Source organism: Gracilinanus agilis, chromosome 4 (genome assembly GCF_016433145.1).
Source record: "Gracilinanus agilis isolate LMUSP501 chromosome 4, AgileGrace, whole genome shotgun sequence".
NCBI lineage: Eukaryota > Metazoa > Chordata > Mammalia > Didelphimorphia > Didelphidae > Gracilinanus > Gracilinanus agilis.
In genome coordinates this window covers 54,484,588-54,503,467 of record NC_058133.1, presented here as the reverse complement: position 1 = coordinate 54,503,467, position 18,880 = coordinate 54,484,588, and the positions used below count along the sequence as shown (strand labels likewise).

The 18,880-nt window shown below is 42.9% G+C and overlaps 1 protein-coding gene across 1 annotated transcript in view; it reads left to right on the top strand.

Annotated features, from left to right (window-relative positions):
- The window catches only part of OLFML2B (olfactomedin like 2B), a 260,819-nt gene that overhangs the window by 48,401 nt on the left and 193,538 nt on the right, over nt 1–18,880 (top strand). The window lies entirely within an intron of this gene.

Below are 18,880 nucleotides of genomic sequence, written 5' to 3'. Positions count from 1 at the left end.
AAGAGGGCGTTGGACTAGGTGACCTATAAGGGACCACTAGGAATGGACGTGGCCAAGGCATTGTTCAGTGAATGACCCCTTTTGGCCTCCCCTGGAAGGAGCATAGTCTTAGAGCTAGAAGGACCTTCAACATCATCTTTCCAAACTCTTCATTTTGTAGCTGAAGGAACAAGCACAGAGGTAAAACTACTGGTCTGGGGTAAGATAGGTTACCCCTCCCACCCACTGGCTTAATTGCTCCTCAGTTGCTCTCATCTTCTTCCCAGCCTGGGGACAGACCGATGTTCCCTTTATTGCTCTGACTGGGTGCCCCGTCCCCTTCTTTCACCACCATGCAGTTTTGATTCTCCTGGGAAGGGGTCACTGGCCTCATGCCTAGTCATTCAGGAGGTGATGTAGTGAAGGGGAGAGTCCCCAGTTTAGATCCAGAAGGCTTGGGTTCAGGACTTAGCTCTGGCACTGACTAATTTTATGCCTTGGGCAAGTCATTTAACCTTTCTGGGCCCATTTCCTTGTCTGTAAAATTAGCGACTTGACTAGGTAGCTGGATGGCACAGTGGATAGAGCACTGGGACTGGAGTCAAGAGGATCTGACCTCAGACACTTCCTAGCTATGTGATTCTGGGAAAACCACTTAATCCTGTTTCCTAGCCTTTGTCTTTCTGCCTTTGGAGTTATTACTAAGACAGAAAGTCAAGGTTTAAAAAAAATAAATGCCTGGATTAGAATAGATGCCAAGTAAAGCCCCTTCCAGCTCTGGATCTGTGATTGTGCAAACCTCAGGGCATTCTATCACTGCTAGCTCTTTTCAGGAACTATTATTTCTGTGCATTCTATGAGCTTTCTAGCACCTTGAAGAGAAAGGAAGGCCCAACGATCTCATTCACTTTACCCTCACTTCAGATACCATTGTTCATTGTACAGTGGCTCCATCTCTAGCCATTCTCTTAACTGGGGCTGAGAGCAATAGGGAATGAGGCCAGGCAGAATTCAGGCAGGCAAAAGAAAGGGAAACTGTTGACCGCTTGGCCTTTTCCTATTCTCACCAGTGTTAGATGAGAATATCTGTCTCTGGCAGCAGTCAACAGGAAGGCAAAATATGAAATTATAAAGGAAGAATTTTATTTCTCATTCTCATTCCCCCCGAGAGCAGAACCAGAGAGATCTGGGATCTCTTGAATCCTCTTCTTTTGCCTCCCATTGTGCTTGTCCATCCGCCCCTTGGAATTCTTGGGGAAGCCTTGGCACTGAGCTTCAGAGCTGTGTCCCAGGCCACTGCAAAATGAAATGACTCCCATAAATCTCACATCGATGAAACCTTTACCCAGAATCCAGGCAATATAACAAGAGCCTGAGGTGTGTATATGAATGTAAGTGTGAGAGTGTGTGTGTATATGGCTAAGTATTAGTTGCTGTGTGCTCCACTTCTTTGTGACCCAGGGCCGATCTTGTAGTCTTGATGAACTTGTTTCCTCATCTAGAAAGTGGGATTTACACCTCAACTACCTCCTTCAGAATTATTTGTGAGATTTCAATGAAATCATGGCTGATGTACCATAATTTAAAGTGTCAGATGAATAAAGGGGATGGGGGAAATAATTACACATTAAAATGATTATATAAGAACAAGAAAAAGAAAGCTATCAAACAGAATTTTCTTTATTAAAATTTTCTTTTCTTTTCTTTTCTTTATTTTCCCACATTATTTTTTAGAATATTTTTTCCATGGTTACATGTTGTCTCTCTCCCCTCTCCCCTCCCCCCTCCCAGAGCTGACAGCAATTCCACTGGTTTATACATGTCTTATTACTCAAAACCCATTTCTATATTGTTCATATTTGTAATAGAGTCATCTTTTAAAAACCAAAACCCCAAATCATATACCCATATAAACAAGTGATAAATCATAAGTTTTCTTATGGATTTCTACTCCCACATTTCTTTCTCTAGACACAGATAGCATTCTTTCTCATAAGTCCCTCAGAATTATCCTAGATCATTGCATTGCTATTAGTAGCAAAGTAAATTATCTTTGGTCATCCCACAATGTTACAGTTTCTGTGTATAATGTTCTCCTGGTTCTGCTCATTTCATTCGGTATCAGTTCATGAAGGTCTTTCCAGTTTATATAGAATTCAAGCAGTTCATCATTCCTTATAGCACAATAGTATTCCCTCACCATCATATTCCACGATTTGTTCCCCACTTGAGGAACATCCCCTTGTTTTCCATTTTTTGCCATCAGAAAAAGCACAGCTATAAATATTTTTGTACAATTTTTTTTTATCTCTTTAGGGTATCATCTACACAATTATGCAGGGTAGTCAGTGTCTGCTTGTCTGGATAGGAAAGGAGCTTAGAGTATTCTTGAAGGCTCGTTCACACTCTTGAGTTTCTATCAGGGCCATTTATCTCCAGTCAAGCTGGGTCCCACAGCCACAAAAGCAGAAGGCTCTAACAAGAATTTTTCACTGAAATCAGATGCCCATAGCATGAACCTAAGAGAATGGAACCAGGAATCAATCCTGGCGGAACACCACTGAGAAAAAGATACTAAAGGAACAAGACCTCCAAAATCCTAGTACTCCATCCTGTGATTATAGAGAAGGTACTGAAGACGCAGGCCTTTGGAGTTCATAGATCCAAAGGGGAGAGGCCTAATCTCAGGTCAATGTGTGATCCACACTGACAGGGTGCAATGATGTGAGACTGACTGATCATACCACCAAAAAGCATAGTAAGAGATGGAGCCCAGCCTTGGCACCGAGGCTTGCTTCAGGAATGAAGACTGGAAAGGTCACTACTAAGAAGAAGAAACTAATCACTGTGAAAATGAATTATTCATGGAATAGAAAACCTTTTAGCATTCTTAATGAAAAGAACAGAGCAGAGTGGCAACTTGGAAATGCAAACATCAGTCAAGAAAAACCTAGAAATCTAACTTTATCCCTGAAGGATGATGTAATGCTAACATTTTTTTCTTATTTAAAAAACCTTTATTTTCAACAACTTTTCTCTGTTTGGTTTTATAGTCTTTTAAATGTACATCATATAATATTCATTGGCGAGCATCATTTTATAGAAAGAATTGAAATTTTAACCTTTAAGCCACTTGGGATAATTATGATCAAAAAGAAAAATTTCATGGACCCAAGTAATCACTTCCAGTAGTTTGGAGTTTACTTAATGTTACTCACCAGTTGAGAACATAGTATACTCCAACAGAAGTAGATAATGCTAACATTTTAATGAAGAAAGATCAGTCCCTTCACAACTTTCATGTGTACAAAGGGTATTGGGGGAGTTATATATATTTCTAACAGCAGATCACTAATAAGCTATTGGTATTAAGAAGGTGAGAATGGCAACTAGGTGGAGCAGTAGAGAGAGCACTGGACTTGGGAGCAGGAAGACCAGAGTTCAAATCCTGCCTTAGACACACTACTTGTGTAACGTGGGGAGGGGGGAAGCCCTGTTTGCCTTATAAATTAAAAAAAATGAACCTTTTTCCGAGAGGAGTCATTCTTACAAACATGACATTTATATGGCTTTTCTCTCCTATGTGTTTTCCAATGTCAAATTATGCTGAATTTGAGATTGAAAGCTTTTTCATATTTCTTCCTATTTCCAAGGCTTTTTTCTGGTATGAATTCCCTGGTATTTAATAAGATCTGAAGCATGAGGAAAGGCTTTTCCATATTTACTACATTTTTAGGGCTTTTCTTCAGTATGAGTTCTCTGGTATTCAATAAGGTTTGAGAATTTAGGAAAGACTTTCCCACATTCATTACATATATGAGTCTTCTCTCCAGTATGGATTCTGGGTGTCTGGAAAGGACTGTGCAATGAAAAAGGACTTTCCCACACTTGTTACAATTATAAGACTTTTCTCCAGTCTGATTTCCCTGATGGTTAACAACAGTTGAATTTCTACTGAAGGTCATAAGGCTCCTCTTCAATACGAATTATCTGGTGTTTGATAAGGGTTGAAGACTCAAGAAAAGCTTTCTCTCTCCAGTTTCATAAAGGCTTTAGAGTGAGAAAACCCTTTCTCACATTTGCTACCTGTATAAGGGCTTCTCTCTAGTATGAGATGTCTGGTGCCTAACAAGGGTTGAACTTTTGTAGAAGGCTTTTCAACTCATTACATTTTATAAGACTTCTCTCTGGTATAAATGATCTTGACTTTCAAGGGAAGGCTTTCTCACATTCACTACGTTTATAGGGCTTCTCTTCAGTATGAAGTCTCTAGTGTTGAACAAGGGATGAATTTCTGTTGACAGTTTCCCCACACTCTTCACATTTTTAAGGCCTCTCTGATCATCTGATGTATATTAAGATCTGACACCTCACTGAAGACTTTTCTGCATTTTTCCCATTTAAAGGATTCTCTCCAAAATGGATTCTGCTGGTTGAAAAGCATTTAAATTTAGCCTAAATATAGGCATCTCTATATTTATTACATTTATTAGGTTTCTCTGCAACATGAATTCCCTAACGTCCAGTTAGTCTTGATTTGTGATGAATGGTGTCAGCCTGTGTCAACTATTTTAAAATCCCTCTCAGTAAGCTAGATTTTGTAATGTTCAGAAAAGTTTGAATATTGAAAGAAAGCTTCCTCACATTCCTTGTATTTATACACTTTGTCACCAGATTGAGTCTTCTGATGTTTGGTCATTTTTCTTTTTTTTTTTTTTTTTAATTTTATTTAATTGATTAATTAAGAGAATTTCCCCATGGTTACATGATTCATGTTCTTTCCCTCCTCTCCTGTAGCCAACAAGCAATTCCATTGGGTTTTACATGTGTCATTGACCAAGTTGGTCATCTTTCTTACATCATTCTATTCCTCTTCCTTCTGACTTTTTTTCCTGGCTCTTACTTTCGCCCCATTCCTTACAAACAGATGAGCAATGATCAGCACTGCTGTGACTTTCAACCTTCACTGTATGGGATGATTCTTCCTCAAGGTTGCTCTTTTTTGAAAATGCTTCTGAAGTCATTATCCTAGGGTCCAGATCTATAAAAAAGTAATAAAAATTACAAATGTCTCCAGTTTTTGAGCTATGAGTTAGGAAATTAGAGATGCCATAATGCAACTAAAAATGGTACCCAAAGGAAAAGCAGCACATGATGCAACCATTTTTTGAAACCTTTTTATTTTCTCGAAAAATATGGATAAATAACATTTTCCCAAAGTCACAACCCTTTCCAGACTTTTCCCTGTTTGAAAGTGTGTAGAAGGGCAAGAATGCAGACCTTTCTTAGGAAAAAGGTTCAAAGGTGGGTACCAATTCTTGAACAAAGGTTTTGTATATAGAAGTCCTTTTTAAAATTTTTCTTTTGGATACAGACCTTCCACATCAGTTGGGTTAGGAGTGTGGTGCCCCTGAGATCTAAAAAATTAATGTAAAATGTTTTGGATTTCCCTTTCTGTTAGAGAAGCCTAAATTTGTCAATTTTCTTATAACCGTATTATAAAATTTGGAAAAAGAGCTGCATCCACATAATGGAAGGGTTGTCACAAAGAGGAGGGTTTAGCTTTGCTGTGTTTGGCTACAGAAGCCAAGGAGCCAGGAGCAAGACCTTCCTCAGCATGTGCCCTTTTTATCCTTATATTTTACTTATTGAGATTTGGGGTCTACAATAGGGAAAACAGCCAGTGAAAACTTGATTGAGGTCTAGTTTATGCTTTTCTAACCAAAAACGGCTAGAGGAGACTGGGTTCATCAAGCAGCTAGCATTCCATTGCATAGTGCCAGAGAGAGGTGGGTAACCCATTTTCCCTAGCTCTAGAGAAGCTGCAGTGATCTTCCTACCTGACAACTCTTCCTCCTCCTCCCCAAGATGAAGTAATGGGGGAGGAGCTGAGATCTCTAAGCCAATCTCCTCATTAAAAGTCACCAACTGGGACTGCCAAGGAGGTCCAAGTGATGTCCTGTCAGGCCAAGGAAGACTCAGTTAGGTGTAAAAGAGGCTGTCAGCACTCCTCTGGGTCTTCAGCACAATGGAGGACTGCCATTGATCTGGCCTTTATTAAGAAGTCACATGTCCCTATTCACAAACTTATACACTGAGTTATGGTCTTATTTTATTTATTGGTTAAAAATTCCAGGTGCTACAGTTGCTTGATTGTTCAGTTCTGTCCCATGTTTCATGACTCCATGGACAGTTTTTCCGTTGGGTTTATTGGCAGAGAAACTGGAGAGGTGTGCCATTTCCTTCTCCAGCGCGTTCCCATTTCAGAGATGAGGCAAATAGAGGTTGAGTTGGCCAGTCACAAAGCTGGGAAGTATCTGATGTCCAGTTTCAAACTCAGATCTTGATTCCCAAACTAGCCGTGACAGAGTACTACCGTGCTACTAAAAACATGCCAAGGCCAGGTAGGTGACTCAGTGGATAGAGAGCCAGACCTAGAGACTGGAGGACCTGGGTTCAAATATGGCCTCAGACACGTCCTAGCTGTGTGACTCTGAGCAAGTCACTTAACCCCATAGCAAGATCTATATGAACTGAGGCAAAGTGAAGTGAGCCAAGATCATTTATGAAATAATAGCAGTGTTGTAATAATAATCAACTATGAAGGAGCTGGCTCCTCTAAACAATACAATGATCTAAGACAATTCCAAAGACCCAGGATGAGAAATTGCTATCCACCTACAGAGAGAAGTGGTGAATTTGGAGTGCAAATTGAAATATCATTTCCTTACTTTATCCTTTTTTGGTGACATAACTAATATGGAACTATGTTCCACATGATTTCATATGTATAGTTACTTGATATAATTTTGCTTACTTTTTCATTGGGTAGGAAGGAGGGAGAGAATTTGGAACCCAAAATTTAAAAAGAAAGCTAAAAAACTGTAAATCTTTGAAAAAAGAAAGCTGAATGATGGCTTTATCATTTGGGTATTAAGATTTTGAATGAAAACCTTTGTAACCTTTCCTATCAAAGCAGAGACTTCTCTAACTCCTCAGTCTTAAAGATTCTCTCTTAAGGAGGACCCTGGACAGAACCTAATACCCAAGAAGATAACAGATGCTGGTCCATGATGGGGCCTATGGGATAGTAAAGAGAAGAAGAGCATCCTCTGAAAAATGGGAATCTGGGAGACATCTCAAAGGCCAGTTTCTATTAAGAACTGGCAGTTTCTGTCCCCTTCTCAGATGGGGCTCTGGACCATCCTTCCCCCACTTTTACTCAGCTTCTGTGCCTTAAATCCTCTGATTTCCAAATCCACCCAGGCAATTTCACAAGCAGGTTCCAATACAGCGGTACCTTGACACACTGAATTTAATTCATGGCCAAGCTGTAACTCAATTTGCTTGTGTGTCAAATTGAATTTCCCACTTAAATGAATGGAAATGCAATTAATCCGTTCAGACCCCAAAAAACCTTTCCATGGAAGTTTGTTTCTTCTTCCCTTTCAGAACCTTTTGATAATGTGTGAAACAAGCGCCGTTACACAGCTCCAACGCACGACCTGTTGCAACTTTTCTGGATGTATCTTTTCAATAAACTGTTTAGTTTTTTTTTTTTAAACCCTTGTACTTCGATGTATTGTCTCATAGGTGGAAGATTGGTAAGGGTGGGCAATGGGGGTCAAGTGACTTGCCCAGGGTCACACAGCTGGGAAGTGTCTGAGGCTGGATTTGAACCTAGGACCTCCTGTCTCTAGGCCTGACTCTCACTCCACTGAGCTACCCAGCTGCCCAAAACTGTTTAGTTTTTTCCCAGATCCTCAACATTTCCTTAATCTCGCTTGTACTGATTACCTCATCCACCTCGGATTCTGCCCCACTATGTAATTTTTTGCAAAATCTCTGTATGCTGCTGCTGCTGCTGCTGTCACTCCTTCTATTCCTCCATTGTCACTTCCTTGCTGTACTTCTGAAGAGGTCGTCAACCAATTCCACACAGATGCTTGCTGGGCCAGATAAACACTGAACTAAAAGGAGACGACCTCGGGGGAACTTGAGAAGCCCAACGTACAGCAGACTATCTAGTGGAGGGTGGCAGAAGCTCATGATTCAAGTATCAGCTGATGACTGCTCTATCTCAAATTGCTCCTGACTTAAGGCACTCCTGAATCAAGGTACCACTGAATTTCCTGTGGGTAGAGCCCAGAACTGCGGTAATCAGCTAAGTCAGGCACCTGCCCTCAGGCGGCTCCCAGCCTTCACCCAAACTACAACTCAGTGCAGAGGAATCCCATAAGAAAAACAAGTTTCCTGAAGGTTCCTCACTATCACAGTTGAGGCTTTGGGATTCTCCATTAGGTTTCTCAGCCCTTCTCTTGGACTTTCGAGTTTAAAACCCTGAAAAGGTCTTGGCTACAGGGTATGCTTCTGAAAGAAAACTCTGCCTGGCAGAGCAAGTAGAGCCTGCCCAGGTGTGCATCACCCATACTGAGAGGGTGATCCCTAGGAAGGAGGGGGCGTATCCTCTGACTTTGGCTAGGGTGCAGGTAGGAAGGTAATCTTCTCTGCCCAGGTGTTTCCCAGTAGTCTCCCCTAATAAAATACACTTTCCCTAGGACAGATTGTTTTCATTATAGTTTTTGAAGGGGGGTGAGCTAGGCTAACAGGTTGAGAGACTTCCTTTTTTAATCCTAGTGGCAAATGGAGGGTCTGGCTCTTTGTAAGCAATGAATAAATGTTTATTAAGACACAGCCGGCACCCACTCTTTCCCACTCCACACTCCGCATCCCCAGCTCTAGTCCAGAACCATGGACCTTGGTACTATCAAGTTTTCCAACCCCTATCCCAACCCAGGCCTTATTCCAAACCATTTCTAATTGTAATTCATGAAGAAGAGGGAAAGAATGCCAAGAGTCCAGGAGCTAAAGACACAAGGCTGGATTCAATCAAGTTCCTAGCTGTGTATCTTTGGCTGTGTCACTTCCCCTCTGTGGCCTTCAGATTACTCATCTACCCACTGAAGAGAGGCAGGATTGGCCTGGGTTATCTCCAAGCTCCACTCCATTTCTGACACTCATGAAAACCCTTAGAGACAGCAATCCCTGCCTCCTTCTATTCCTCATTCTACACATGAAAGGAACAAGGCCATGAGGGAGGCAAGGACTTAGCCCAGGACCCCACTCTATGGCAGGGAAAGAGGCAGAACCATCCTTCCTGTCCCAGAAGCCTGGCTAACCCAAGGGCTCTTTCTCTTATCCCTTCTCAGCTCTCTAAGGCTGCTGCTCACCACAGCTGGTGCCCCACAGGCCTCTGCATTTCCCCAGCCCTTTGGTTTTTGGGCCCTAAATAAACCTGACCTAGCCCAGCTCAGAGGACAAAGCCCTACAAGGAACAGAACTCTCAGCTACAGCCTTCATCCTGTTCCCATTCTGAGCCCAACCCTCCTCATCTCACCTTCTTCTCCTGCTCCTTACCAGCCATTGATGGAGCTCCAGCCTGATCATCTATGCTCCTCAGCCTCCCCTAGGAAGGAAAGAGAAAAATGGGGATTGTGGAGTGAGTCAGCATGAAAATGAAGATCAGGGGAGAGATGAGGGAGCACCTCCTACAGGAAGCCTTTCTCAGTCCTCTCCCATGTTCATGACCTCCCATTGCCCTGGCTATAACCTGTTTCTACAAAGTGGCTGCATGCTGCCTCCCCATTAGACTGTGACCTCCTTGAAGGCAGGGATTCTTTTACCTTTCTTGTATCCCCATCCCTTAACATTGTGCCTAGCACATAGCAAGTACTTCATAAATGTTTCTTGACTGACTGACTGGGTCTCTGGTTTCCTGAGCTTCTGGAGCCAATAATCTGTTATTCACCCCAGGTCCTTCTGAGAGATGGGATGGGCCAGCTCTGGACCCTGACCTAGAATCTCCAGGAGAAACAATGCTGTGAGCCTGGCTCTATCCAGCCCCTGCCCTGGGCTTTAGCTCTCAGATCACCTGTGATCCCTGTCCTGAGCAGGGCCATGCCTCTATTCTTAGGTCTTCCTCAGCTCTGAAGTTAAAAGAACTCTAGTTTGACTTCCTACATCCCATGATTCTGCCCTCTCCACCTCTCCAGGTGAAAGTTGGCCAGTGGAGTCCTACCTCCAAAGGCATTTCCCAGACACCTAGAATCCAAAGGACTTGTTTACCTAATGCCTGGCTTGTCCTCTGTCTTCTAAGACTTGGGGGAGGAAAACACTTAATTTTTCTGGAAGTCCCAGAGCACCCAGAACTCTTCCCACAGGGATGGGGGCCTTCTCTGGCACAGTGGGACACAAAGAGCCCACACTACCTCCTGGAGTATAGAGATTGTTTATTATAAGGAAAACTAGAAACTTAACCCTATGGGAGGAGAGGCTAGAAGGCCAGTAGGGCAGAGAGCCCTGAGATTGACTCCTCAGGCACGAGATCTGAGGTGTGACCATGGCCTCTAAAGCTCTGGGTGGGATTCCTGACCCCAAAGTCTCTGGAGCAAGGATCAAATATGTTCCTGGTACAGGTCCTTAAACCTCAGGGAGCTTCTTCCCTGCAGAGCTGGGGCTGAAGCTCAAAGTGAATACACTCAATCACAAAATGCCCATTCTCCCTGCAGGGGACTCACCAGCACTGCCAGGGCTCCTGGGATTCTCCTTTGGGTTTAACCTCAGCTCTCCTGGGCAGCAGATGGCTCCACAACTGACCAGCTCTACTCCACACAGATCTCGGGCAGCCTGGGAAGTTTCTTCCCGGACTTCTCAGAGATTTGGAACTTCCTCTTTAGGTATGGCTCCTAGCTGCCTCCGGCCAGAACCTCCAGAAGGAGAGGCTAGATCCTTGGCAGCTTGAGGTTCTGTATTTCATTCAAGAATGGCTGTGACTGAAGGACCCCAGCTGCAGACCATCCTCCTCAAGTATCCAGATTTCAGATGGGGCTGTTGATCTATTGGGAATCCAAACTAAATATAGTTCTCATTCTGAGAATCTGGTATCTTTCTGCTGTTGCTATGAGAAAACCTGCTCACAATAGCCATTTGTAGATTGGGACCAAATCCAAAAATTATGTGAGATTTCCTTTAGGTTATGCCCTGCTTCTTAGACAATGATGGAATTAATTTACTAATTTCTAGAGACCCAAAAGTCCAAATAATTTGAGAGTACTTGAGTGAAAAATCCAAACAATTGCCTTTTTCTTGTTTAAATGGTTTATTACCTGGGAGATGAACTTCCTGAAAATCTTTAACCTCCAACTTGCTTAGTTTCAAAACAACTTTTTAAGGACAGTTTCCCCCTACCCTCACGTGCTTACCTAAATGTTAATAACTAGCTTTCAAACCAAGAATATACTATACACATGGTGCACTTTCATCTTTACCATTAATATTTTTTCCATTGCTTCGCTGAGTCTCATCAATCAAGAAAACAATAAATTAACCCTTGATTTATAACCTCTGCTGATTTTTGAGATGCAAGTGATATTCTACAAGAAGCCTTTCTTAATTCTAGTCTTTCCCCTTTGCCCCCAACTTTGCCTATCTCTAACTTCTTTATGCATAGTTCTTTGCATCATGATGATAATCTTTCATTTTCCTTTTATTCAATTTTATTATGACATTCCTCCTGAAACATTTGGCTAACTGAAGCCTGTTTCCCATTGATATTAACCTCACCTGACTAAAACCTGACTCATGAAATGATCGTATTAAGGGAAGACTTTTCAACATTTCTTCAATAAGAAGCCGAAAGCTAGTTTGAGCTTCCTAAGTGAAAGATCCTGGAAAGATTCTCCTGGTCTGGACCCTTCCTTTGTGACATAAAAGTTAGCCAGCTGCAGTGTGGTTATAAGTACAGGATTTTACAAACTGTTTAAATCTGCAATTTAGTCTGTTTATTAATTTGTTCTAATTTAGTTGGTTCAACCTTGATTGAAGGACGCATGAGATAATGAGCATGTTTGACTAACTTTGGGGACCTTTATGGCCTGTGACACCATGAAGATTGTCATAGGTTACAATTGTTCCATCTGCCTCTCTGTAATTTTCTCTACAAAGATATTGCCAGAAATTAGAATCTTGGCTCAGGTTTTTCTACCTCTTGAATTTGTGCTTAAGTCTAATAAAACCCAAGTTTGAAGTCTCTGATTTCTGCATTGTAGGTAGATAATATGGCAGAGGCTGGATAACAAGCTAGGGACTGAGGGTTATAAACATATTCTCACGAACACTACCTTTCTACTCCTTTCTTGTTGGGATTGGCAGAGACCAGGATTTGTCTTGCATAATCTCCCTTTTTCTTCTTATGTAATAATATTAATAAATAAGAGTGATTACCCTTTCCCCTCATATTTAGGACATTTTATGTTTCTACGGTGGTACTCTTATGGGATTTTCATAAAGAACTCTCTGAAAGAGGTTTGAACCCCCTTTTACCAATGAGGAAACAGAAGTGCATAAAGGGGTCACACTGGAATGTTTAGAAATGGAACCCAAGACTCCTGATGCCTACCCACATCCACATCCTCACCCATCCCTCAAACCCTAATAGATCCTCATTGCCTGGATTCTAAGTAAGGACTTGCTAAATGTGAGACATTAGTGACTCTTGTTATTTTGGGTTGGATGGCCAAGTTATGAAGGTTAAATACCAGATCTTTTCTCTTGGGGTTCCAAGGGCTAATGGATAAACAATGGGAAGGAGGCAAGGGAGGACCTAGGATCCAAGAGATTCCAGATCCCTGACTAGTTTTTCTTGGTGGGGGGAAGGACAATAAAAATAAAACAACCATAGGATTTCTGATTGTGCCTTCTTTTGTTGACTTTTCTGCCAGATATGGGAAGGTGATAATGAGGAAAAGACCAAGGAATCAATTCTCTTGCTTTCTCTTCCCTACCTGAACCCCACTTGTACTCCCTTCACAAGTGTCCTAACGCCTGGCTAAGACATTGGCAGGAGATCTCCCCAATGTAGAGTGAACAGGATTGTCTGTTGTGGGGATAAAAGCAATGATCCTGAACTCTCAAAGCTACTTAAAGACATTTAGGAAGCTCATAGAATCTGAGGAAATAATGGTAATTGACAACTGCTAACATATAGGGATTTCAATAATTCAGTAAACATTTATTATGCCCCTATTATATGCCCTGCATCGTGCTAAATTCTAGGCTTACAAATAAAAGAAAGTCTATCTCTGCCCTCAAGGAACTTAAAAGTATGATGGGGAGAGAGAATTCTCAAAGGGAAACTGGAAAGCTCCCAGCTGGGGTATCCACCAGGGGGCACCTGGTGCCCAGCTAATGATGTTCCTGAAGTCCAAGTCCAAGTGCTGAGAGAGTAGAGTTTGCTGGAAAGTTCCGATCCCAGGCCTTCTTCCAGACTCAGAACTGGAGTCATTTGTCAATTAGTCAGGGCCAGAACTAAGCCTCTGACTCAGAATCTAGTGCCCCTTCCCATTGACCTCATTGCTTCCTGAATGACTAACCATATGCTTAGCAGCCTCTTTCTAGGAAATTCAAAACCATAAAGGACATCAAAGAGCTCTAACGGAATACTCTACTTGGCCTGTCGTTTGGCATGGGAGATGGGAGAAATTGGGGCTGGAGGATGAGGAGGACATCGGGGTAACATTGGGCAGGTAACATCATCTCTTTTGTGACTGAAGATACAAGTGAAAGTCCATTCTAGCTCTAAGCCTATGACCCACCTAGTAGGACAAAGAAAGGGATCATTCATCCAACCGTCCCCTTTGGTATGCCCAGTCTACATTCTGCAAAAGGAAAACGTGATACCTTTACTGGTCATCTAGCCCAACTCTCTTTCCTTTCAAATGGGAGAAAATGAGACTTGCCCGGGGTCCAGCAACTACCAGCCCTGACCCACTTGAGTACCCAATATAAGAGTAAATCAAAAGAATAAAACCTGGGAGGGAACTCAGGGGCCACCCCTGGGACAGTGTAAGGAAAGTAGTTATTTTATACAGCCTTCATTTTACAGATGGGGAAACTGAGAACCAGGGGAGTTAATTGATTTGCTAAAGGTCACATGGGTAAAATTAAGCATGTGAGGCAGGCCCTCTTGTAATTTCCAGACCTGATTATTAACCATGGGAGTTCCTCCTCATTAGCAACAGTAAAATGCCCAGAGTTTCCAAAATAGACTGGCACAGCTGGTTACAGACCAACACCCATAAAGTTAGCCAAGACCCAGGATTCAGGGAGATCTGCTTTCACATTGTTCTTTTACTCTTTTAGCACTGTGACTCTTTCATCCCTCTGAGTCTTAGTTTTCTCATCTGTAAAATGGACTCCATAATTCCTATTGTATTATCTCACAGGAATTCTACCAGATTCCAATGAGGTATTTGATTAGGCCCATCCCTTCTTTAGTGGTACTGTTCGGGGTTATGGTGTGCATTTAAAAAAATTAATATTCCCCCCCCACCCCGTTACATGCAAAAATAATTTCCAACATTTTCCAAAGAAATTTTCTAAAATCTCAAGTTCTCTCTCTTTCCCTCCTCCTTTCCTCCAACCACCTCCTCGAGATGGTAAGCATTCTCATAGAGGCATATGCAATCATGTAAAACATTTTTGCATATTAATCCTTTTGTGGAAGGAAACTCAAATAAAAGAAAACTAAGAAAGTAAAAAAAGTTTGCTTTGGTCTGGATTCAGACTCTAGCAGTTCTTTTCCTCTGGAAACAGCATTTTTTACCATGAGTCCTTTGAGTAATTTTGAATCATTGTTTTGCTGAGAATAGCTAAGTTATTCACAGTTGTTTATTGTATGGAATTCCTGTCACTGTGTACAGTGTTCTCCTGGTTCTGCTTATTTCACTCTGGCTCAATTCAAGTAGGTCTTTCCAGGTTTTTCTGAGCTCCTCCTTCTTGTCATTTCTTACAGCATAATAGTATTCTATTACAATCATATACTATGGAGGGCAGCTGGGTGGCTCAGTGGATTGAGAGCCAGGCCTAGAGACGGGAGGTCCTGGGTTCAAATATGACCTCAGACACCTGCCAACTGTGTGACCCTGGGCAAGTCACTTAACCCCCCTTGCCTAGCCCTTGCCACTCTTCTGCCTTGGAACCAATACACAGTATTGAAACAATACACAGGCAAGGGTTATAAATAAAACAACATATAAATAAAAATGGTCACATATTATAACTTACTTAGCTAGTCAACAATTAATGGGTATCCCCATACTTTCCAATTCTTTGCTGCCACAAAAAGAGCTTCTTTAAATATTTTTGTATATATAGGTCCTTCCCCCTTTTGCTTTTTATCTCTTTGGCATACTGTTATGTGTATCATGGGCACAAACCTAGTATTAGTACTGCTGGGTCAAATGATATGTACTGTTTTATAGCCCTTTGGACATAGATCCAAATTGTTCTCTAGAATGATTGAATCGGTTCACAACTCTGTGGGGTGACATTCTTGCCCTCATTTTCTCTCTTTCAAAGCAGGAACCCTCTAACCTGGGCTCAGGCTGGTACCAATTCCTATAACAAAACTGGCATAGATTCCAGAATGGGAATTCATTATTTCAACACCTTCATTTCCCATCAAAATGTCCTTCCATCCTGCATCTATAAAAGTCAGATTTCATCATTGTCTAACTTAAAGGAAAAGGAAAAGAGATTTTCAAAATCTTGACCTGAGTTTGGGCCAATGTGCCCTCCTCTTGCCCCTTTATTGGCAGTTCCAATAGATTCTTGCTGGACTCAGCCACTATCAGCCAGTGAGAAAACTCTGGAAGTTAGGCAGAAAGAATCCCTTTGATCTGGGATTTCTTCCTTCTTTTCTTTCTCTTTATTTTTCCAAGTTTGATGAATTTCTACAGCAAAATGTGTGCATGTATGTGTTGTTTGGTGATTAACTCTCTTTTTTCAGCCGCAGAAGGAATGGGATATATCTGATACCTGGCCCCCACCTCCCCTGCCCCCTTCTCTACTCTCTATCCTCTTGTCCTCATACGCCTTAATCACAGAAATAGCAAGGTCCATTCTCTTCTTCTTCCTTTCCATACTGGTGTATTTGTACTATCCCTGCTCTTTCTCCTTGCACGCAGAACAGAAACAATCCACTCTTCCTGGGAGAGAGAAAGGATAAGTGCAAGGATGCCAGCCTCACTAGTGACTATGAATGACTAGCCAGATGACTAATTCTCCCATCCTTGAGAGATAAGTCATATAGATATTACTGACACATTAACATTTAAAAAATTATTTCTTTTTTTACCCATTTTAGAGATGAGCAAATAGAAGGCTTAGAGGGGCTAAAGGGAATGGCACAACTAGCAAGTCAGAGCACAATCTGAAACCAGATCTCCCTGATTCCTGATTCTTGGCTGAGTGTCTAAGAATCGGTCTGTAACCTGCCGTGCATGTCTGTTCTGGAAACTCTGGAGCATTTTACTGTTCCTAGTGAGGAGGAACTCAAGCAGTTAGCAGTTAGTTCTGGGAATTCTGTTTTTCTTGTTGTGGATCCTTCCTTTTTTGAAGAGGACCAAGGAAGACTGGCGCTGGCCTGGGGTGCAATGGATCACCTTGGCATCTTCTGTGTCTGATCAAGCTCTGAGGGCTCCACAATGCCTATTTCAGCCGCCCTCATAGCCACTGGAACAAACTGTTCATGTCTTCACACGCTCGGGGTAGACATCCCCCTGACTCACCCGACGGGTTTGAGACTGTCAGTTATCCTCATTCTGGTCTAGCCGGTCTGCCGAGAAGGCTTTACCAGGGTGTGGTTGCTGCACATGCTACAGCTTCTTGGAGCCACAGGCAGGACCACATGACCGGGAAGAGTATTAGTGTTATGTTTTCATTCTGCAGCACCAGAGCTGGGTATGCCAAAGGGATTGTTGGATCTCTCCTCTCTCTCTTTCTCTCCTTCTTTCTCTCTCCTAATCTCTCTCTCCCTCTCTTCCTCATTCTCTCTCCCTCTTCCGCCTTTTCCCTCTCTCCATCTCCCTCTCCCTGTCTCTTTCTCTGTCTGTCTCTGTCTCTGTCTCTGTCTGTCTGTCTGTCTGTTTCTCCCTCCCTCCTGTCTTTCTTCCCACTGAAAGGGTCATGGGCTTAGACCTAAAAAATAGTCCTCTAAGTCATCCATTCCAACCTCCTCATTTCATAGTTGAGGAAACTGAGTTTAATATGTGTGAAATTACTTGTCCAGTGTCACACAGATCTTTGCCTATCCTGCGGTGCCCTCCCAGCAAGTTCTCTCATTTCACTTCCTTATAAAGGACACCCCAAGCCACCCTTTATCAGTCTAGCTATATAGCCTGCCCTAGTTGGAAAGACCTGGCTCTCAGCCTTTATAGCTCAGCTTCACATCCTCCTCCCAGTACTATGACTCATTATTTCTCCCATTTACCAAACCTTTACCCAAAGACCAGTGAGTAAAACAATACAAGGCCATTAAGGTTTGAGGGATGTTTTTATGTGTCTGTGGGTGTTTCTCTCTTTGGGTGGGAGGGGTAGAGGGTAGTTCCATCCTGAGAGTCTTGGGTTCCATTCCCAGCCATGTCTCTCTCTATGATCCAGGTAGGACAAGTCCTGACTCCATATTGGGCTTTAGGGAATGCATCTGTTAAAAAAGGGTCAACTCTCTGCTTCTTCCTTGTGAGACCCCATCGAGATTACGGAGAAGCTTAATGTATGCTTTGACTAGAAGGGGCAAAAGTCATTATTATTACTATTTCTTCATACTGTGTGTCAACGTGGAATCACATTTGTTTGGGGGCTTCTGGATTCCATGTCGTTTTTTTTTGGAGGGTTTCTAGATTCAACGTCGACACATGATACAAGAAACAGAAAAAGGGAGCCCAGCAACCATCACTCTGCCTCAGTGTGGGTAAACCTTGGGGAACTGGTTTCAAAAATATTTTCATGACTGTAGTTGACAATCATTGTTTTTCTTTGTAGTTATGTATTAATGTTTCCCCTAAATCCCTTCCTTTCTGTCTTAGACCAAAGGGAGAGGGCTGGGTAAACAGGGCTCACACAGGCTGGGAGTGTCTTGAGTTCAAGTCTGACCCCAGCTCCTCCTGACTCCAGGCTTGGTGCTCTATCCACTGTGCTACCTAGCTGCTCCTATTTCATGGTGATTCTGAACCGGGAGCCATAGACCACTCCAGTTTACCCCAGGGATTGAGAAGCCACTCAGGAAGATCAGACGGTGTTAGTGGCCTCCTAGGGCACTTTCGGATTCCTCAGGGAGTTCTAGTCCTTAGTAACAAGTCACAATAAACCATTTAAAAAAAAAAAAGACAATTGTTTGTTTGATTTTTCATTCAGGTACCCCCAAGATGTTTGGGCTGTAGAGCCTCAGGAATGAGAACTAGATCTAGGCTTGGTCCCCAGCGGATCAACTACCCCATCTGCAATCCGGGCTCCTTTGGGGTGGATGGGCTGCAGCTGGAGCCCTTCAATCACCGCCAGCCTTGAACGAGACCAGGAACCTCAAGCAGCTGAGGGTGTGGCCTCTCCTTCGGGAGGTTCTGGCCCGAGGCAGCCCGGAGCCACACCTATAAGGGAGGGAAGTTCCTAGTCTCCTCTGAGAAGCTGAATGCCTGCCTGGGGGAGGGTCTTGGCCTGAGAAGTCCGGGAAGAAACTTCCCAGGCCGCCTGAGATTTGTGTGGAGTAGAGCTGGTCATTTGTGGAGCTATCTGCTGCCCAGGAGAGCTGAGGTTAAACCCAGAGGAGCATCCCAGGAGCCCTGGCAGTGCTGGTGAGTCCCCTGCAGGGAGAATGGGCATTTTGTGATTGAATAGCTTCAGCCCCAGCTCTGCAGGGAAGAAGCTCCCTGAGGTCTAAGGACCTGTACCAGGAACATATTTGGTCCTTGCTCCAGAGACTTTGGGGTCGGGGATCCCTCCCAGAGCTTTAGGGCCCGTGGTCACATCTCAGACTGGAACAGATCTTGTGCCTGTGGGGCCAGTCTCA